The 23,769-nt window shown below is 40.0% G+C and overlaps 1 pseudogene; it reads left to right on the forward strand.

Annotated features, from left to right (window-relative positions):
- LOC114851192 (complement C3-like) lies at positions 1-20,060 on the forward strand (annotated as a pseudogene).
- Positions 20,061-23,769: the final 3,709 nt, after the last annotated feature.

Consider the following 23,769-nt stretch of genomic DNA (forward strand, 5'->3'; position numbering starts at 1 on the left):
AAGCTGAGAGGATAAATGTTAGAGCAATGGCAGAGCAACAATCTGACAGTAAGACAGGATCAGTAGGATGAATGGGACTCAGCTCTGGCTACTGGCCTCTCTGGCCTTTACCGCTCTAACTTCTCTGGCTGATGGAGCGCCACTGTAAGTAGACCTTCTTCATTAATACGGCAGATAGAGATGATTCACAAGCCATTATGAAATTCTGTATTCATTCACAGTTGGGTCTATTTAGACTCAGTCAAGTCAGTTCAAGCAGAAGATTTTAAGCTGGGACAATATGTTTCCTGTAATTGGTGTGGAAAAAAACAAAACACAGTGGTTGTCAACTTATGATTAACTCCTCAAAATAAGAAGAAAATCAACACTGTGTGGGGTCAAAAAATTATAGAATCCAATAAAGGCAAAAAAAACATGTTTTGTTGCAAAATGACTCTGACATGGACGAGTATAAAGTGTGAACAGTAAACCAAACATATTCTTGAATACGTCAGTACAACAATATGACCAGTAGCTACAGCACATTCATCCTCGTCTGTTCTCTTCGCTCTGCAGGAAGGTGATGTCTGCTCCCAACTTGTTGAGGGTAGGAACAGCAGAGAACGTCTTTGTGGAGTGTCAGGACTGTAGTGGAGGAGACCAGAGGGTTGAAATCAGTGTGATGAACCATCCAACCAAAACTAAAATACTGACAAGAACAACTGTGACTCTCACTGCAGCAAACAACTTCCAGCAGTTTGGACAAATAACGGTAACTCAAGTCCTGTTGGCTTCTAGATGTAGAGTTCTGACAGGCTCATGATGTAACTCACACTGATGTGTCTCATTATACTTTTCTTAGCTTCCTGCAGCCGACTTCAGTAAAGATCCCAACTTGAAGCAGTATGTTTACCTCCAAGCTCAGTTCCCTGACCGGCTGCTGGAGAAGGTCGTCTTAGTGTCCTTCCAGTCTGGATACATCTTCATTCAGACAGACAAGACCATCTACACCCCCGACACTAGAGGTTACTGTAGTTCATTCAAGATATTTATGTGGTTGTGTGTTAATTACTATGTTAATTAAGACTGTTTAGTCTAAACATTTGAAAAGTCACATGTGTAATATAGATACAGTAGATACAGAGTCTCTCTATCAGTTTTTTACAGGCTGTTTGCAGTGACGCCTCAAAAGGAGTCTGTAGAGACAACAGAACCTGACGATTACGTTGATGTTGCAATTGTGGTATAGTATTATGTTTCTGAAAAGCACAGAACTGAATTTAATATATTCATTAATGTAATGTCACTCTCAAAATAATTTTCCATATATAAATAATTAACAGAACATTTATTTTTGTGTGAGGTTAAAATTAATGTGTCCATTAAGTGGAGTAGTTTTACAGTAGATTTGAACACAAATGTGCCCTCAAAAGAATGAAAAGGACATGACCACATTCATTAATGACAGACAGACCACTTGTAGAACAACATATTTTCTGCCAAAGTATTTTTAAAAATATTTTAAAAATATTTTTAGACTCCTGATAACATCATTCTACCACTGGATCCAATTTCCTTGAATTCAGGGATTGCCTCTGGAATGTACCAACTTGGTGAAGTTGCCAGGTAATAATTTATTTCATCCATCCATACACCCACCCACCACTGACTAGTCACCAACATTGACTGATTGAATTGAGGTTGTAGTGTTGATGTCATGTGTCCTGTCACTCTGTATGTTGGTGATCTTGGGACCTGTCTCAGTTCTGTCCTTCTGCGGGAGGATGCTGTATGTTCTATACAGCGTGTGATGCAGTGTTTGAGGCTTGCACTGCCACACAGGAGGTCACGGTCGCCTTATACTGTATTCTCTCTCAGCAGACCGGAGGGAGGGCAGGAAAGCAGGCAAAATATCAATCCTTGTGACAGAATAACATCTTAATCTCACACAAATCTTCCATTTAGAATATTTTCATACAGCATGTCCAGCATGTTTGTGTGTCATGAAAGGTTGTGCAGGCTAGAGTGTAGTGGCTGTCAACCCCTTCTCAGTGGAGCATTCTCAACCTGCATATCTTACTGTATTTCCAACATTATTTTCATATACAATACATATAAAAATACATGAATATGGTTTGCCCTATATTACAATTACTGCTGATGGCATTTGGTGATCTAACACAGCAACAATGGGTAAAGTACATTAAACTTCATAATAATGGAAAGAAATTGGCCAGATTTTTAATTCGTAAGAGCCCAGAACGGTTTCTACTTAAGGAAAAATTTGCATGCTACCGTATGAACAAATTTCTGAACAAATTTGTTGTATTTTATGACACTGCTCATTCGAATAACATTATAGTAATTGTCCTAGCCTAAACTCATTATTTTATTACATTAGATTTTTTTAAGGAAGTTAGAAATTGTTTAAAGACAAGTAGCGTTCAAAAAGGCAGTTTAGAAGCAAAAACAAGGCAGCTCTGCTTTCTCTGCAGAAGTTCATGTGTGTGTGTGTGTTTGTGTTCCTATTCATGTTTTTAGTCCTGGGCGATGGAAAGTTGTGGCCAAGTTCCATAAACGCCCTCAGCAAAGTTACTCTGCAGAGTTTGAGGTCAAAGAATTTGGTGAGTCCATTTTACCTGAAATATTTACTATGAAACATTAATAAACTTTACTTGTGTTTTACATGTAATTTTACAGTTTTGCCTAGTTTCGAGGTCAAAGTGACACCTGGGAGCACCTCCTTTTATGTGGACAGTCCAGAACTAAACATCAGCATCAAAGCTACGTATGTGGAGAGTTTTAGTTTTGAAATTGTGCTTTAGATCAAGTTTAACTGGTAGATTTGTTGGAGGAGAACTAAAGCCTTATGTTCACATGTTGCGATCAGTTGTTTATCTTCGTCAACCAGTTTGACTTTCTTGTGTTTCTACTGTAGGTATTTGTTCGGTAAAGAGGTGGATGGAGCAGCACATGTTGTGTTTGGAGTCATTCGTGAGAGTCAGAAAAAGAGCTTTGCCAGTTCACTTCAGAGGGTCATGGTGAGCACAAACTTACAAATCAGTTGCATTTCTGTCATGGCTTCTTGTTGATTACTTCAGTGCTACATTCTGTCTGAAGATGTTAAGTATTTATGGTGGTCAAATAAAGCACAGCTAACAAATCAACCCACCAGTTAATCCCTACTAACACTAACTACTAATACTAACACTGTATTTAATTTCTGTGATGTCACATTAGATTGAGAATGGCAGTGGAGCTGTTACACTAAGGAGAGAGCACATCACACAGACGTTTCCAAACATCCTCCAGCTGGTTGGAAGTTCCATTTATGTTGCTGTGAGTGTGATCACAGACAGCGGTAAGAAAAACAAAAAACTGTGACTGTTCAGGATTAATGTATTGTATAAATGCTACATTATTGTTATGGCTCATTAATTAAGTTTAAAATAACTGTAAATATAACAAGTGCTTAACTTTTTTCTACATTGCCTTTACTCTCAGTATGTGTGTATGTCTCCTCCTGGTTGTCTGTCAGAATTAAAGACATACTGTAAATACAACCCAGAAACTACTGTAAAAAGCCTTTACCAACACTTCTTCTTCCCTCTAACATAAGGAATGTAAGACTACTCAATGACTGTCTACTGTACAGCTCCTCAACAGGAAAACCAGGGCTTTTAAAGACAGACAGACAAGGGCAAAACAGATATAGCATAATAACCATATAATAGTCTAGTATTATAATGATATAGTATTAGTCAGCAGAGTAGTCAGTAGACAGGACACAGGCTGAGTTCAGTATCAGCGATCTGGCAGCTGTTAGATGTCAGGTTGGTTTGTATGTAGACTGAGGTAATGATGACATTCATCTGTATGTGTTTGATCTCAGGTGATGAAATGGTGGAAGCAGAGTTGAGAGGTATCCAGATCATTACATCACCTTATACTGTGAACTTCAGAAGAACACCAAAATACTTCAAACCAGGAATGCCCTTCATTGTGTTGGTAAAACGTGTTTCAATGGCCATAAATAAACTACAGTAGTAAGACGCTACATCTGTTTGGCTAATATTGAGCTAAACATTTTAATTCAGCCACAGTTTTATATTGTGAAAAACCAGCTGCGTATAACTAAAAAATAATTGAAAAAAATACTGATTTACTTACTATTCAGTCAGTTAGGACAGGATAGGACTTTATTAATTCCACAATAGGGAAATTTTTGTGTTTACAGCAGCAGCATGATGGACAAAAGAAAAGTAAAAACACCAAAAGTAAAAATTGTGCAAAAGGAAAACAGTAATAATAGTTCAAGAAAAGCAACAGTTTAACAGTTGAGACAAAGTAACACTGGATTCTTTGACTGGGTGTGATTATGTGATTCATTAAGTGGTTCATGAAGTCAGATGTTTTCTTATTGTTCAGTTGTTGTTTCTCTGAGGACAGGTTGAAGTTATGAATCCTGATAAAACTCCAGCACAAGGTGTCCCAGTGGTGGTGGATCCAGGTAATGTGAAGGCCGTCACTGCAGCCAACGGCATCGCAAAGTTCACCATCAATACAGTGCCAGGGTCTCAGACACTATCCATCACTGTAAGTCTCAAAAATGTCAGAATTTCACCCCTTTATATTACAATCTATTAAATTAAGCTTAAATCTAAATTTAAATATTACTTACATTTGTGAAGTGGAGAGTTCCAGCATGATGGAAATATTGACTACTCAGCTAACACAACACAGAGAACATCCATTAGACAATTTCCATTAGAGTAAATAACCAAGTTTCTACTGTAAGTGGCCATAAGTGAAATTTTAGACTTGAACAGGAAGGCTTGGACAAAACATCAGGACCCGGTTTAAACTTGTGTAGTTACAGTAGTGTCTTTTCTTAAATAAATTTTTACCTGAATTATATTTTATTTGCCAGATTTTCTAAACTTAGTTATATTCCATTTTCATCAAAATATTCAGCATTTGAATCCTTAACAATGACAATTTATGTTTGCTACAGTTTATTGAATTGAACTAGCCAAATTTTGGCTGGTACTTAGTAATACATTCACCTCTATGTTGCTCTGTCTTTAGGCAAAGACCAATGATCCTTCTATTTTACCTGAGAGACAAGCAATGGCCACCATGGTAGCTCAGCCATATACTACCAACAGCAACAACTACATGTCCATCCAAATATTTAAAGAAAGTCCTGAAGCAACATCAGACGTCAACACAGGTAAAAAACAGTGATAACATTTCTAGTAGATCTTTTCACTTTCTGATACAAAATGCATTTTTTACAGGTGCAGAGCTTCAGTTAGGAGACAAACTCAATGTCTACCTTGTTTTCAATATACCGTCAACTCAACACAGCGACATCACATACCTGGTGAGGGATGTCTACTCCAACAGTAATGACTTACTTGATTTTTAAGGAAACTGTTAATTGACAACTTAATTTGATGTTGTTACCCAGGAACAACATCTAATTAAGTTTTTTGTGTCCATAATGATAAATATGGTGAAACCACTTTAAATAGAAAATAATGCATAGTCTTCACCCACAGAGCAGCAGCTCTGAAACACAGCTGCTATACTGTAATTAAAAGGAAGCAGCACAGCAGACAATATCTGATTGGCTGAATGTGTCAGTGATCCAGAAATATTTAATAATCGTTTTAGAGAGATCATACTTTTTAAATGTACAAAGTTACTAAACAAGTTGTAGTCTTCAGTATAAATGCTTTGTTTGTGTGTCATGATCTACTAACTAGTTGGTTGAGTTGAGTTGGTGTGACCATTTTTCATACTGTTATGAATTTAATTTAATTAGTATGTGTTCCTTTAAGAAGAAATATGCAGCAGGTCAAAGTCAAGTACAGTATAAGAATATTTTGCAACTTGACGTGACCCATATGTTTATAATTGTGTGTACTGTAAATGAAAATTACTGTAAAATGTGTCTTATGTTTTACTGTCTATACTGATTTTCGCACTTGGAATAGTTCGCACATGGAAACAAACTAACAGCTAATGGCTCTGAGTATAAACCTCTCCTTGTGTAATATATGGTCTAATAAAAAAAACAAGGACAGGAGACACTTATTCTTTGAAATGGACTTTTATCCTGTTTTTTTACAAAACTGGAAAAACTAAAAGAGTGAGGGCTCTGCTGTTGTACCTTAAAAAGTCTTTTACAAAAAGGCATGGCGGGCATGTGAATAACTTAAGTGCTGAAGTGTAATATTTGTCTTTAGATCCTGAGCAGAGGTCAACTTGTGCAATATGGCCGTTACAAGAGACAAGGCCAAGTATTAATAACCCTGAACGTCCCCATCACCAAAAACATGCTGCCGTCTTTCCGCATCGTAGCCTACTACCATCCAAGTGATAATGAAATAGTTTCAGACTCCGTTTGGGTGGATGTCAAGGACACATGCATGGGCTCCGTAAGACTCACAAACACTAAACACCCCCTGTAAAAATAATGAACTTTCAAAATATGTAGTTACATACTGTAGTTAACATGTAGCTGGTTCAGGAAATACAAAACATAAACTTGTTTTAATCAGCTGAAGTTGGAATCTTCAAGACCTGCTCCATCGTATAAGCCTCGTGGGATGTTTGGTCTGAAGGTCACTGGAGATCCAGGGGCCACAGTGGGACTGGTGGCTGTGGACAAAGGTGTCTACAGCCTAAACAACCAGCATCGACTTACTCAGAAAAAGGTCATTTCTTTCTTTCTTACTTTCTTACTTTCTTTCTTTCTTTCTTTCTTTCTTTCTTTCTTTCTTTCTTTCTTTCTTTCTTTCTTTCTTTCTTTCTTTCTTTCTTTCTTTCTGCTAAATATAAACTACATATAAATATGAATAAACTGCACCTGTTTCATTATTACTACTTCTAAAATTCAGGTCAACACAAGATTAGCCAAAAGGCATAGAATAAGTATTTTAGAATGTTTTCAAATAAACATCCCACAGCAATAAATTAGTTTTGGAGCAGGTGCTTCAGATTATTAGTGTACAGTCTACCGGTACAGTACTGTATGTTTGTTTGTGTTACATGCTGTACCTTTGAGATGTGTGTGTTTGTATTTGTGTTTACACAGGTTTGGAAAATTGTTGAGAAGTATGACACTGGCTGCACACCAGGTGGAGGGAAGGACAGTATGGGTGTTTTCTATGATGCCGGGCTGTTGTTTGAGTCCAGTGCTGGTTCTGGGACTTCTCATAGACTAGGTAACTAGTGGTCCAGTACTGGTTGACCCAGCTGTTCACAAGAATCACAATTAAGTTGTTCTTTATTTCTCCATATTAAAACCTTGTACTGAGCTCTGTTTACAGTAGATGAACTAAGTACATTTCAGTTTAAAACTACTAGGACCAACTACCAAGCAAGTTTATCATAGACTTACTAAAACCAAATAATTTCGGAATTGATTAATATTATCATATTGTCATTCTGTATATACAGTACAAATGTAACAAACATAACCAGTTATATTGTACCCCAAACTCACTGCATGAGCAGGATAAACAAAATGACAGGAAGAGAGCCTAAAAACTGCTAGGCAAGAAGAAAGATGACATGAAAACAAAACAAAAAAAAACAAATACAAAAGATAAGGTCTTAAACAAAAACCAGAATGGGATGACCAGGATTACCAGGATGACAACAACAACAAGAGTAAGGATGACATGTCTTTACTGTATACACAGCATGGAGTCTAGATGTAAATCATGATTACTCCAGGGAAGCAAAGAACAGGAAATGATGTTAGTGGCAAGGTAAGGTAATCAGCCTGGAGGAAAATGTCGACCCGTAGGAGCACTGACTGGCAACTTGTTTAATAAAAAAACAGTAACACAACCAAAAACACTCATTTACACAACATACAGAAAAAAACAAGGACTGGGAGGAAAAACACTATAACAGGGAAACCTGACTCACAGGACTACAAGGCAAAAGACTGAAATACACATTAGAAATGCAAAGAATACATGACCTGGAGTAGAGTAGCAGACAGATCAGCTGGGAGAACAGACAGTGTGACGTGGCCTGGCAACATCAACGAACTAGCAGTGGGAGAGTAAATCAGGTGCAGTATTTGAGCAGATGCAGAGGTGAGTCAATCAGTGCTGGTCACAGGTGGCAGAGGGCAAAATCAGGGAGGAGGAGTCCAGGTGACTGGAGTCAGGGGCATAGACAGAGACGGAGACTCTGCTGCAGAGTCTACTTACTGCTGGTTGAGCGTTGTTGAAGATCTAACCTATGATATATTTCCAGATTTGAACTGTCCGGCCCCAACCAGGAGGAAACGGAGCACCGGTAAGAACCAAATCTAATTCTTTGAACATCCTGTTTCTGTAACCTTCACTTGTGTATTAGTGGTAAAACAAATGGTTTTTGCTATGTAAGTACTGCATAAAGAACTTGAGCCACTTGTACTTGTACTTGTACTTGCCACTTGTACACTTGAACTTGAGCCACTTGTATGTACAGTATATAGTGTATATTATATTTATATGGCATAATTTGTTTTACTACAACTGAACTGTTGCAAATCATACAACAACTCAAAACAACTCTAAAAAAGTCAAAGTATCAATCAATAGTCAACAGTGAAGGGAAGCCTTGATTTCACAGTGGTAGTTTCACAACAACCAAACTTAACATTTCTTTTATTTTGCATTGCAGATGAGGACAGTTATATGGACAGCAATGAAATAGTTTCTCGCACACTCTTCCATGAAAGTTGGCTGTGGAGCAACATCAAACTGCCTGCTTGTTCTAGACAAAACCCAGATTGGTGAGGAAACAGAAACACACAGAAATACTGCACTGATAACTGCATTGTCTTCTAATTATGAACACTTGTCCCTTATTAGTGCATCTACATCATATGAGGAAAGGGTTATTTTGCAAGACTCAATCACAACCTGGCAGTTCACTGGTATTAGTCTGTCAAGGACTCAGGGTGAGGACTCAGTGATTATAAATTGTCCCTTTATAGGTGTAAATCTATGGTCTTACAAACATTTACTCATTCTGTCTTTCAACAGGAATCTGTGTTGGGGATCCACTAGAGGTCATTGTCAGGAAGGATTTCTTCATTGATCTCAGACTGCCCTACGCTGCTGTCCGTGGAGAGCAGCTGGAAGTTAAAGCAATCCTCCACAACTACACCCCTGAACCTATCACTGTGAGTCTGTGTTACATTAGAAACTAAACTTGTTTGCATGTAGTGTTATGATACAGTAGTGTACAGTGTGTGACATATAAATCACTTGCAGCCACCAGGAAACAGAAATTGAATGGGGCCACAGAAAATATCATGGGCCGTCATGACTCTAGACGGCCCCCAGGACAGCTGCACATTCTGACTCAAACATTATGCATTGAATAATTAAATTTTCAAATATACCGTATAATTAATCCTATGTAAATTATTTTAATTCTTAGAATAAACAACGCATCACATGTACTGTACCATTTTATCAGTATTTGATATACTTGATCTCTCTCAATCTCCAGTTGGAGTTCTGCTTCTGGCACCAAGTGTGTCCTTGAGCAAGACGCTCCACACTATCTCCCCGGGCGCTGTAAATGGCTGCCAACTGCCCCTACAGGGGATGGGTCAAATGCACAGACAAATTTCATTTCCATGTACTTGTACATGTGCGAGGACAAATGTGAATGCAATTCTTTTCTATCTGTTGGTTTTTAAGGTTCGCGCGGAGCTGATTGAGGAGGAGAATATTTGCAGTGCTGCTAATAAACGTGGAAAATATAGCCAGCAATTACAAGTACAGCCACAAACTACAGCATCTGTACCCTACATTATCATTCCCATGAAAGAAGGACAGTTCCGCATTGAGGTCAAAGCCTCTGTTATGGACTCACCTCTCACTGACGGGATCATGATGATGCTGCACGTGGTGGTAAGACACAGACTCTGTCTAGTGGATTCAAACCTTCAAACGAAAGGTTTACATTTCATCTCAGGCCTGTCATCTGCTTTAAATTTTATTTATGCCCACTAATATTCAGCTGAGTTGTTGTGTAGCCACTAATTTGAAAGTAAAACCAAGTCAGAATAAATGAAAGTGTGTCCACATCCTCTAGAGTAACAGCTTTGAGCATATTCAGAGCTACAATCCTATTATCCGCAGAATTGCTGTGTGTTTCTGTGAACTTTAAATCTGATACAAATCATATAGTGAGATGCGATTGTAAGTTTCAGTTTTATATTTAAAAATATTGCCTAACAGTTTAACAGTAAAGTGAAGCAGATATATGTTTAGGGATACATTTCATGTAAATATTGAGTTTGAGAGAGCCATATTGTATTTTCTCAGTGTATAAATATAATATATACATTTTTTGCTTTTTAGCCTGAAGGTATACTGGTTAAATCTTCTCAGGTTGTAGTTCTTGATCCATCTAAAAAAGGTGCAGGTGAGTTAACACATTAAAAGTTGCATTTGATTGTTATTTAGTAGTAAAAAAACGAATAGTTGTTGTGTAAAAATGTACACATTCCACATTTGTTTACTTCTCCATTTAGATGGTAAACAAGAAGTCATTCTCAACAGTGCTATTCCTAAGAAGGGTTTGGTTCCAAACACTCGTACCAACACACAGATCTTTATAACAGGTGAGATGTACAGTAATGTTATATAATGAAATACATGCACAAAGTTTGTTAGCAGATGAAGAATAATCTGAACAATTTCTGTATGTGGATCCTTTGCAACTTAAACTATGTAGTTTCTTCATTTTGATTGTTAACATTTAGATTCTTGTGTGTTTACTCAGGGAAAGAAAATAAAGGAGTAGTGGAGAACTTTATTAATGGCCACTCCATGGGTACTCTGATCATCCAGCCAGGCGGCAGTGGAGAGTCGAACATGATCCACATGACTCTACCTGTCATTGCAACAACGTATTTGGATAAAACCAACCAGTGGGAAACTGTGGGCTTTGACAAACGTAATGAAGCCCTTCAACACATTACAACTGGTAGGTTAATACACACAGTGTTGGTTTTACAGGTACCAGATACAGCATTGTATTCTACAGTTAACTTAAAGGCGGCCTGTTGTAGCGGGCCCACATGCACAATGAGACAATGAGGTACAGTAAGTAAAAGGTAGTTTAATGACAAAGTGAGTGAGTCCATTGTACAAGCAGAGGTCGATACACAGGTGAGCAGCAGGCAGAGGTACAGGAAGGGAGCTGGCTGAGACGGCGTACAATAAACAGGCTTAATCACATGATAGTCAGACAGGGCTACGATACCGTAAGGGCAAGGCAGTTGGCAAAATAATGCAGGACCAGGATCGATCACAAGGCAAGAACTGGATAACAACACTGGAAAGTGTTGAGTACACGCAACAATCTGGCAAAGGTATGAGGTGAGTACTGGCAGTTAAATAGCAGAGCTAATGATGATTGGATACAGCTGATCACGTCACATGACAAACAAAAAAGATACAAAATACAATTCAAAATAAACACAAAAATACTGATACAAAATAAAACAGGAAATGTGTGACAGAACTTAGCAGGAGTAGCTACAGCCTCAAATCTATTTTTTTCCTCTTTTTTTTTCCATCCATCCATTTTCTTAACCGCTTACTCCCTAGGGCAGGGTCACGGGGGTGCTGGAGCCTATCCCAGCTAGTCAGTCCATCGCAGGGCAACACATAGACAGACAACCATTCACTCACACCTACGGGCAATGGAGAGAACCCACGCAAACACGGGGAGAACGTGCAAACTCCACACAGAAGGGCACCGCCTCCAGGAATCGAACCCAGAACCTTCTTGCTGTGAGGCGACAGTGCTACCCACCGCACCACCGTGCCGCCCTCTGTTGTTTTTCATTAATTCATTTATTGTTTCTCACATATCTACTGTAGCTTATACACTTTTGTGCAAGACTGTCTGTTTCTGTCTCTTTCTTTTCATTTAGTTTATGTTTTAGGCAAAACTGGCTTTAGATACTGTACTCTTATCTGTACTGTACTCAGACAGAAGAGTTTTATTATTTTTATTCCTGTCATGAGTCCATGACAGCCCATAAGGACTGAATCAGAACCAGAACCAGAACCAGTGTATAACTGATACGTACCTAAAAGAAACTCAAAGCAACAATTAACACAAAACACTCCTTTAAAACAAAACTAGAAATAAACCTAGGACAAACGGACAAAACTAAACTGTGTCGGGAGCTGAGTGACAAGAGAAAGGTAAGTAGTGTGGGGAGCCTTGGGCCTTCAAATCCTTCCAGACAGCAGCCTGAGCATCTGAAGGGAACAATCTGGTCTGAAATGAGGGGGGGGTTCCGTCAAACCAGGTGAACCCAACAGTTATAATGAGCCTGAGCACAAACAGCCTGGGGACTTGGCTGAAGAATGTGGGCCCTTTTTGAAAAGTTGCACCAGAGGAGCATGAAACAGTCTGTGGGGCTGCAGCGGGGCGAGTTCAGAGAGTCCTCTAAGAGGACAATAGTTTGTTTAACCCCATAGAAGCCCACACTATTCAGCAGCCAAGGAGTGGAAGAGCACACAGCCTCGGCCCAGTCTAATGTGGACTGTCTGTTTGGTAATAATTTGGGGCTTGTACCGAGTCCTGATGACGTGGGCTCCTTGGCCTGCTCTGACTGGGCCTGTTTGTGGCTGGGTCATTCTGCCATGACCCACCATCGGATGGTGGGTCGAGTCCATTAAGGTGCATTTGGACAAAGTTACAACCAGAACCAGTGTGTAACTGATAAGTCCTTTTACTAGAAACTCAAAGCAAGAACTAACACAAAACCTCCTTCAAAACAAAACTAGAAATAAACCCAGGAGGACGAAACTCTAGACATTTTAACTAAAAATGAGAAAACAAAACCCAGAATTAACGAGGCTTAAACAGAGCTAATATGGCTAAAGAGAACGAGCTAGTCGCGATCGTGAGCATGAACAAGAGTATGAACATGGCATGACAAAAGCTATAAAATAACTGAGTCTGTGGCAACAAGCAGCAAGGAGTGAAAATGTGTGAAAAGGCAGAGGGGAAGATGCAGGTTTGAGGAATTGTCCTGATTGCAAAGTTTACTGAGGGAGAGAGGGGGAGTGGGCAGAACCAGCCTACGTTGCTGGCAGAACCAGCCCAGGAATCCTCCATCAATCCACAGAAACCCCCCCCCCCCCACCCCCCACCCTCCCGCTGTGAGGCGACAGTGCTACCGACTGCACCCAGACCAGGAATCATGACGATTCTTATTATTCTTATATATTATCTGTTTATTTATTCTAACAAGTTTTGTTTTAGGAACAGTAATTTTATTTAGCATCATTTAAGCTGAAACATGAGATTCAATACACAATTTTATGGTAGGGAGTAAACAACTTGTTTGTGTCCAGGCTTCCAGAACATGTTTGCCTTCCGTAAATCAGACGGGTCTTTTTCTATATTTTCCAGCAGACCAAGCAGCACTTGGTAAGACATCTGAACATCTGTGTGGCAAAACAGTGAGCTCAGTCTGCGTTTCATGTACTAATACACTAACATAAGCCACGCCTCCTCGTCTTATCCTCTCTAAGGCTGACAGCCTATGTTGTCAAGGTGTTCTCTATGGCCAACAGTCTGGTGCCAGTGCCAACCAACGTGATCTGTGAGGCTGTCAAGTTTCTGATCCTCAACACACAGCAGTCGGATGGACAGTTCAGAGAAGTTAGGACAATTTATTTTTAAGAGACGACTGTAAGTTGACTGCTTTACTCAACTTCATTATTAGAGTATGTGCAAGTTGCTAATGGCTGTAACCATAGTATCTGGACAAAAACTGCACTGGTGTGTGTGTGTGTGTGTGTGTGTGTGTGTGTGTGTGTGTGTGTGTGTGTGTGTGTGTGTGTGTGTGTGTGTGTGTGTGTGTGTGTAGGGTGATGTGTTTGGCACAGATTCAGATGCCTCCATGACGGCCTTCTGCCTCATCGCTCTCCAGGAGTCACGGTCACTCTGTGCTGCCTCTGTTACTGTAAGTAACAGGTTTATAGGTTTTATTCTTACCTGAGCAGGTTATTAAAAACTTACACTAACCTTAATATACCATCAGTTTACTATCATATTTAGTATTGGTATAGTACCCTGCATTTGGTAGGAGAAAAAATAAAAGACCATGAATGTGAACTAGATTAAAAATGGTTTATTTTCTTTTGGTGAGTGATATTCTACTAAATATAAAGGAAACTGACTCTTACTATGATGCATCTCACAGCTTGTTAATACAAGCAAATAAGGAGGTTCAGTTAAGCTGATAAGACACAAAAAGAAGAAGCATGACACATCTCGGGCGGCACGGTGGTGCGGTGGGTAGCACTGTCGCCTCACAGCAAGTTCTGGGTTCTGGGTTCGATTCCCGAAGGCGGAGGAAAGACCCAAATGCAACAACCCACAGACAGGACTGACAATAAATGGTTTAATAATCAAAACATACAGAAAGGACAATACAAACTAAGGTCACTGCGTATTCAGGCTAAGAACACAGAACATGCCAACCACAAAACCTAACACACTATATATATATATATATATATATATATATATATATAATATAACATATTTATGTAACATATTTGATTGCTGATTGTTTTCAATGTTACTTTTCCTGCTATACAGTCTTTAACAAGCAGCGTAGACAGAGCTGTGACATACCTTGAGAAGCGTCTGCCCAGCGTCACCAACCCTTATGCTGCCGCCATGACGTCATACGCTTTGGCCAACGAAGGCAAACTGAACCGAGGGATCCTCTACAAGTTTGCTTCTCCGCGTAAATCTTAAATGATTTTTTTCAAAAATAAAACTCATACCTAAAACTCATACCTTTGAGGTACAGTAAATTAGAAGCTACATTTAATTGGATTTATTAGATATGTTCCCGTTTAATTACATATGACTTTCGCGACTAAAAAAAGTGAAACATGTGGATTTCTTTTCAATAAATAAAAAAAAACACAAGCCTGTATTTACTGTAAGTGTGTACTTAATGAGGCCATAAATGAGACCTTTTAAAAGATTACAGTAAAGCTTCATAATATCATGAAATGTTGATAATGAATGAGGTCCATCTGATGTCTTAAGAAGTTAATGCTCTGTGTTTTCCGCAGAATCATCTGACTGGCCTGTAATCAAAGGAAATGTTTACACACTGGAGGCCACTGCTTACGCTCTTCTGGCTCTGGTCAAGGCCAAGGTGAGAAAATGTCACTTACTGTATGTGTTTCACCAGCACAAAACATGTGGAAATTAATCAAAGCAGATCAGCTTTGGTGGTGCTCCAACTGACCAAAGGACACATTGGATAATTGTAGTGCAGATTTACAGCAGAAACGTATATTGGTCTTGTGTATTGTTTACTGTATGTAGTTTATGGTTAAATTTTTCATCAGCTGCTTTTTAAAGGCTGGGCCTAAAACTTCTATCTGTGCTTTGCGCTTTGAGCAGACATGCAAAGGGATAGAAACTCTTGTTTAATTGGATTTCCCAGCCTTAATGATCATCCTGTCTACCTTTTGTTGGGTTTGGTTTTGTAAGGTCTTAAACTTTATGTTGTAAAATGTCTTGAGATAACCTTGTTTGGAGTTGCCGCTATATAAGTAAAATGGAATTAAATTGAGCAGCAGGTTTACTGTATATTGTCACAGCTCTGTCTCTCTGGTCATCATTTTTTGCCATTTCCTGTTTTATTTTGTACTCTGTCATCTTCGTTTCTCCATTACGTTTCTAGTCACGTGAATTCTCAGATCAGTTTCTCTTTAGCAATCAGTCTGTGTATTTAGCCCCATGTCTCAGCACTGCCAGTCTCCAGATTGTTAGCTCCAGCAAGTAAGTCCTATTGTGTATCGGTTGTGGATTGTGTTTCTATTTCGCCTTGCCTGCTCCCTTTGCTCTGCTTTTGGACTCTGCCTTTGGATATTGAACATTGTCTGGAGATCGACTGCCTTTGCCTGATCCTTGTCTGTACTGTTGACTTCATTCAAGTTAACCTGTGTTTCGACCTCTACCTGTGTTTGACCAAGGATTTTCATTTAAACTCTACAAACTGAGAACTGTATGCTGTGCGTTTGGGTCCTTCACCTTGCTGTTCCTGCTGAGTGTGACATATTTTACCCTGTGGATCATTACACCACACTCAAATAATCATAAAGCTGCATTGTGGCACACAGATGAGTTGTTGAGAATTACGCCAGCTGCCACTGTGTGTTTTGAACAAACGCAAAACAATATTTATTTCACAAAAACGAAGATGTGCATGAAATAAAATTACTGGATCTTCCTGCCTTCTGTTTTAAGGCCTTTGAAGATGCCAGACCTGTTGTGAGATGGTTTAACCAGCAGCAGAAAGTGAATGGAGGCTACGGATCAACTCAGGTAACAGAACTTTATTAATCTTGACCTCAGCCTGTTTTCTGTCCTGTTTCACTCTTATGAGTTAATCTGTGTTTATAATGTATCTTGGCCTTTTTCTGTTTGCTTCAGGCCACTATGATAGTGTACCAGGCAGTAGCAGAGTACTGGACCAGTGCTAAAGAACCAGACTATGAACTAAATGTGGACGTCTTGTTGCCAGACCGATCGTTTCCTAACAAATACAAGTTCAGCAGAGAAAAACACTTTACAAGTGGTACAAGAGCAATGAAAGTGAGAAAACACAAAGAATAAAACTTGCTCAGTGAAACCTTTACTCTTATACCGTGTGTGTGTGTGTGTGTGTGTGTGTGTGTGCGTGCGTGCGTGCGTGTGTGTGTTTCAAATCTTTACAGTTCAATGACATAAACAAAGATGTCAAAGTGACGGCGACTGGCTCAGGAGAAGCAACATTGATTGTGAGTTTCACACGTTTCTTAACCTTATGTTGTAACGTCAGACAGAAGCCAGTGTAACATTAGAATATTTTTTCTGTGTGACAGATGGTGTCGTATTATTATGCTTTACCTAAAGAGAAGGAGAGTGATTGTGAGAAGTTGACATGTCAGTGACGCTCACCCCAGGTAGTTTGGTTCTCTCTTTATTCTTTGAGTTTCCCATCTTTTAAAATTCTGTTATATTAATGTCTGTGATGTTTGTTCTTATAGAGGAACAGGCCGATGAGATGATATACACGTTGACAATAGAAGTTTTGTGAGTACAATCAAGACAACAGTTTAGCCATTCAGTCATTGACTTCTGACATATTTTTTGCATATTTTATGCAGATATAAGGACAAGACGCGTGATGCAACCATGTCAATCCTGGATATTGGTTTGTTAACGGGCTTCACAGTTAACACAAATGACCTGGATGCAGTAAGAACCTTTACATACACACAAGTTTGTGTTATGGTTTAAATGAGTTTCTCACTGTCTACATGTATATGTTTGTGTGTAGTTGTCTAAAGGTCACGGTCGCATTATTTCAAAGTATGAGATGAACAAAGTCCTGTCAGAAAGAGGCTCACTCATCATTTATCTGGACAAGGTGAGACATCACTGCTTCTCTGTTTCCTATTCACTCTGTTCATTTCTACTTCACCTTTGATTTACATTTTTATGCAGGTTTCTCACACACGACCAGAAGAAATCAGATTTAGGCTCCATCAGAAACTGAAAGTTGGTGTCTTACAACCAGCTGCTGTGTCTGTCTATGAATACTATGATCGTAAGTCTCAAAGACTCTTAAAAACTACCTAAAATCTTTTATAAAATATTTTTATCTTGGCTGCAAATTTCAATGATAGTAGATATGACTATTTATTAAATATTTACAATTATTGATGTGGTGCAATTACAGTATTAGACTGATTTCAAATATATTTCTTCAGAAAAACACTGTGTGAAATTCTACCACCCAAAGAGGAAAGCTGGAGCGCTGCTGCGGATCTGTAGAAATAATGAATGCACGTGTGCTGAAGGTAAAAATAGCCATTCTATTAGTAACTTAGTCATGTGTTTAGACAATACAGTAATCTGCTGTCCAGGAGAAATGTATCTGGGAAAATCAGAGCTCACTAATGCACCTACTGTTTCATGATACAAGTAATTAATGTGTTAAAAGTCTGCTAATGTGCTAAAAGAGATTCTGCTGATTGCATCTGATGAGCCATACTCTTCTAAAAGGAATCAGTAAAATGTACTGAAGCCTAAAGTGGAGTTTCTTAGACAAATAACCCAGTTCTAGAAAACAAACTCCTGAAAGATTGAGATGGGACTAAATCACTAACCAACATACGGTATTCACAGTGTAACTACTGCTACTTACCATTAACAAATAAACCTGTCTACAAACATACACATACTGTAATGCTCAACTAATCTGTCATCAGTTGTATATTCACTTTTTGTTCTTTGTATTTCCAGAAAACTGCAGTATGCAGAAGAAGGACAAAGTCACTAATGATCAGCGCACAACTAAATTATGTGAAAGTACACAGAGCAGCAAAATTGATTTTGGTAAGAAAATGTACCTGAACTAATTGATGCATCCCTCTCATTTGAAGAGATATTTTAGAATGTAAAATTACAAGATTAAATAAGCTAATTCAGAACTTATGTGTACACAGCCTACAAAGTGAAACTGGTCAAATTCTCAGAGGAATTGTCCACTGACGTTTACAGAATGGAAGTACAAAGAGTCATCAAGGAAGGTTAGTAATCAATCATTTAAAATGTGAAATCTCCTTCCAAAGCGTCTTACGTCTAACTAGGTTTTTTCCTTTGGAGTACTGTAAGTGTCTTTTCTCTGTTTTGCTGTATTTTCATTACAGGGAGCTCTGATGTGGATCCTGTGAATAAAGAGCGCGCATTCCTCAGTTATCCACACTGTAGAGTTACATTAGATCTGGTAGAAGGCAAAACCTACCTTATCATGGGCGCGTCCACTGATATTCACAGGGATGGAGAGATGTAAGTTTGTTTTAATGTGATCATATGTGTTGTACTGTACATGTAGCTTACAGTTTAGCATATCGTTTTACTACCTGCTGCTGTTCAGGCCACGGTTCATAAGAGGCTGCTACTTCTTCATGTAACATACCAGGGTGTTGGAGAGAGTTGGCCTCAGACCTAAAGTTTTTTTGTTTTCCCCAGATATCAATACATTCTTGGTGAGAGAACCTGGATTGAATATTGGCCCACACCAGCAGAGTGTCAGACAGAGGCCCACAGACCTACCTGTGTAGGCATTGAAGAGATGGACCGGCTGTTTACATTTCTTGGATGTTTGTGAAGTGAAATTCAAAAAGGGGGAAAAAAAGAATTTGCAGTTACATTGTTACTGAATAAAACCAAAAAGCCATAATCTCAAACTTTGTGACTTACTTAAAGGTGCCTGCACATGCAAAATTCACTTTTTGGACATTCTGGTACATTTACAGTATATGACTCCCTGGTTCATGTTAAGACACTCCTGGTGTGTTAGAAGTACACCCCCTACTTATTTCACATTTTTGAGAGTTTATCCAATACGGTTCAAGAACCGTTGTTTCAAATTTGGCGGACTGGGTAGGTCTGCATTCTATTGACTACTCACAGACCCAGCTTCGGCCCCGCCCTTCAGTCACTCACTTCAGTCACAGACAAAAGAAGAAGTCGTCACTCTGTCAGGTTTTCGTCTTGTTTCCAGTTTTTATTTTGAAAGGTCTTAGTTTGTCATCAGTGTTTTGGTTCCAGTTTCCTGTTTTATTTTGTAAGCACTTCCGTTTCTGGTCACGCCACAGCAGTTCCCGCTTTACTTCCGGTTTTCAGTTACGCACCTGTGTCTCATCTGTCATTACTCACCAGGACATTTAAACACCACCTGTTTCCTTAGTTCTCTGCCAGATCGTTGTACACTTAACGTCACTTTCCAGCATTCCATTGATAGCTTATTTTGTGTTTGACCCCGCTCCGTATTTTTCGACTTCTGATTCTCGCCTGATCCTGACCTGGTATTGTATCCTGTGAATTCTGTTACCGACCCGTGCCTGTCCTCTGGAAGTGATTGAGCCTGTTCCTTCTGTGCCTATGCCTTCATGCTTTCAAGTGTATGACCCGGACTGTTTTGAGACTACGATTCCCGCATTAAAGCCCTTTACCTACTCCATCTGTCTGTTGCGTCTGCACTGAGCATTTGGGTCCTCTCTCTGCCGTTCCGTGACACACTCACTGTGACACGAACTGACATGAGGCCATTAGAGTTCACAAAGTGCTCCGTTGTTGGTTGTTCCAACCAGAATGGCAGCCTTTTCATTTTACTGGCAAATGAGAAAGAAAAACTTTATGGATTAATTTTATTGTAAATGGACCGGTGCCGGCACCGCTGACTAAATGTTTCTTTGTGTGTGGACACCATTTCACCTCCGTCTGCTTTGGAAACGAGGGTATATTTATTACTGGGCTTGAGGTTGAAGAAGCGCTCCATTCCTACAAGACATGATCCACTTGCTGCTTCCACAAACGTAAGTACATGCTTGATACTTATTGGATGTATGTACTCCAGAAGTTTCTTTGTTTATAATCAAGCTTCCCTCCTGTGTAAGGAATGCTGATGGCTAGAACAGTTGATGCTAACAGCTACAGCGGTAGAGAGAGAGAGAGAGAGAGAGAGAGAGAGAGTGTTGCAAGGTGCTGCCACGCAATTTGGATGAGTCCAAGCCTCTCCAGCATTCGTCCGGTTCGAATCGTGTGATTACTGAGGTCATTCACTCAGCTCACATTTTAGCTGCTAGCGTCATGTTAGCCGCTAGCACCATGGTAGCGTTGTGTTAGCAGCTAGCGCTAGTCTCCAGCTAGCTGTAAAAATGTAAAAATGAGTTTATATTAGTTTACCCAGCTATGCTCCTAAATAAGCTGTAGTCGTGTTATGAATATTCTGTTGTATTAATTCAGGCTGCTTATTAGCAACCATTATTATTAGCGTTAGCAGCAAATCAAGTTGCGTATTATATAAATCAATAAATTAAATGTGAAATTGCCAGTTAGACGTACCTTCCGCCAGTCGAAGTGTAACCACTTCAACAGCCTCCTATTCGACTTCAGAGTCAGATTTTGGATCAAACGTATGGTTAAACTCCACTACGAGGACGAACTAGCCAGTTTCGCTGTTATGGTGGATTCAGTGACCGTGATTTTTAATTCCCACGGCGGATCACGGCTATGCGCTTCCTCAAAGGGGTGTGGCGATTAACTTCGCTTGCGACACAGCCCTAAAACAGAGCAATATGGAGGACAGCTTAAAACACACATTTTCAGAAGGGGCGTGTAGTGCGATTTACAGCGCTTTTTGGTATGAAAAGTTACAGACACCTTACTGAGACATCAAGGTCCAATTCTTTAGCATTGTGTAGCATGAAAAATGCGTGTGCATGGACCTTTTAAAGAATACATGTTGATGTGGTAATGTTGATTGGTTTCGAAAATAAGTTGCAGTTGAACAAAATAATATAAATGTTTAGTTATTTATGTTTATGTTTAATGATTAGTAATTAGCCAAATAAAATAAATTAGCTCAGTAAAAAAAATACAAGACCTTGAGACATTTGCATTAAATGTGGTGGCGAAGGAGGGGCCACCAATCTGGCAGCGGAGAGCTGGAGGGCTTGGTTGACCAGGAGGGGTCGTGCAGACCACCAGGGGCAGGAACCAGACAGCCGGGCTTCGGAACGGAAGCGAGGTGCAGGCTAGGGACTGGCAAGCAGGGCAATAGAGCAGGAGCAAGCTGAGCTGGTGCAATGACCCAAAGGCAGTACAGGAACTTCAGCATGACTTGAAAACTGTGCAGGAACATGGGCAAGTCATGGCTGCTGTTCTGGGACTTAAGCTGGAACGGGGCTTGAACGCTAAACTTGTGGTGGAGCAGGGCAGAACTGCAGCTCTGGAGCTTGAACTGGGCGAGACTGCAATCCTGTAACTTGAGCTGGCTGAACTGGAGCTTGAGCCAGGACTTGGCATGACTGGACTGGAACTGGGCAAGATAACGGCTGCACAGGAGCTTGACCTGGCCGTGGCTGCTTCAGAGGTGCAGCAGAGGTCAGATGTGGCCGGGCGACAGGTGCAGCAGAGATCAGACACGGCGGTAGGAGCTGTTGCATGCTGAGGCGTCTGGGCAGGACATGGAACTGGACCAGACTGCAGTTTGGTGGACGAGGTATCGGGCAGGGAGAAAGTCTGCAGCAATAGCCTGTGGGTCAATTGCAGGGTAGCTAGACCCAGTTATGAGGCAGGCTGAAGTGTGGTGGCACACCGAGAGGCTGTGGCTGACGGGGGACCAGTGACTGGAGCAACGGAACTAGGTTGTAAAGTAGTAGCAGCAGCAGACTGCAAAACTGTGAAGGGAACTGGCTGAGAAACTGGCTGGTGCACTCTGGAAAACAGTAGCTGGAGCAGCAGTGGTGACGAATGACTTCAGATGAGCTGGGACAGGAGAACATGAAGTTGCCAAACCAGAGTCTTTGGGTTCATATCTAAAAGCTTCCTACTGCTTCAGACAGGAAAGATCAATATCTCTTTTGATTTCACTTACTTAAAGCTCTGAAAGTGAGCCTTACAAATTCAGTAGTGATATTTAGAGGTTAATAACACATGCTCTTTCCTCTCGCCCAAATTCATCATGCTCTTCAGGTTAGGTTTCAGCTTTAAAACAAATTTGGTATGTAAACATTAATGTCTTAATAGGAAACATTGAATATTGCACCGCTAATGTGTATGGCCCTAATGTTGACGACCCCTCTTTCTTTCACAGCTTCTTCACATCACTGTCTGCTCACACTGGTTCCAAACTTATAGTAGGAGGGGACTTTAATTTAGTATTTAACCCAGAGTTGGACAGGCTAAGCAAAGCTGTGAGCAACAGGAACTGGCAATCAGTACAGACCTTAAAACAGTACATGGATGACTTCGGTCTCTGTGACACATGGCGTTCTCTTCATCCTACATCTAGGGAATATACCTTCTTCTTGCCAGTTCACCACTCTCACTCCTGTATAGATTATATTTTAGTAAATGACTTAGTAAATGAGTCTTACAAGATGCTCTGACACAAATATTCATTCTATCACAATCAGTGATCATGCATCAATGTCTATTTCGTTGATTAAGACAGTCACACCATCAACCAGGATTTGGAGGTTTAATACATCATTATTCAATGATCAAGTCTTCATCGGTTATGTCAGGAGAGAGTGGGCAACCTTTATAGTTATAAACGATACACCAGGAACCTCACCTTTGTCAGCGCTTCGCAGATGGCAGACCCACATGCACAGCTCCAGACAAGATTTGGTAGAATAAAACAGGCTTTAATTTTGTTTAGGCAGGTCCAGTTCAAACAAAGGTCATACACAGTAAAAACTCACGGTGACGGTACAGACTGGGTGCAGACAGGCTGAGGTCAAAAACAGGTAGGGTCGTTAACAGGCAGACACGGCTACGGTACAGACTAGGAGAAGGCAAAAACTCAGGAATGGTGAACAGAACACGGGATCAAGATCAGGATACAGACAAGGTAAGGTAACGCTGGATAGGGGTGAAAACATGCAACAATCTGGCAACTGGATATGGTGATTACTGGCGTTTAAATACAGGTGAGTAAATGACTAATGATAAACAGGTGTGTTAACAAGAACCGGAAGTAAGGCGGGAACTAACGTGGTTAGAACAAAAACTGGAAGTGCCTTCACATTAAAACAGGAAGTGAGTCCTAAATTGTGACAAAGTGAGTACAGTGATTCTTTTCTCACTTAGCTGTCACTGCATTGCTGGCTGTCAAAGGTTACCTTAGTAATGTTA

This window comes from Betta splendens, chromosome 1, assembly GCF_900634795.4.
Source record: "Betta splendens chromosome 1, fBetSpl5.4, whole genome shotgun sequence".
Classification (NCBI taxonomy): Eukaryota; Metazoa; Chordata; class Actinopteri; order Anabantiformes; family Osphronemidae; genus Betta; species Betta splendens.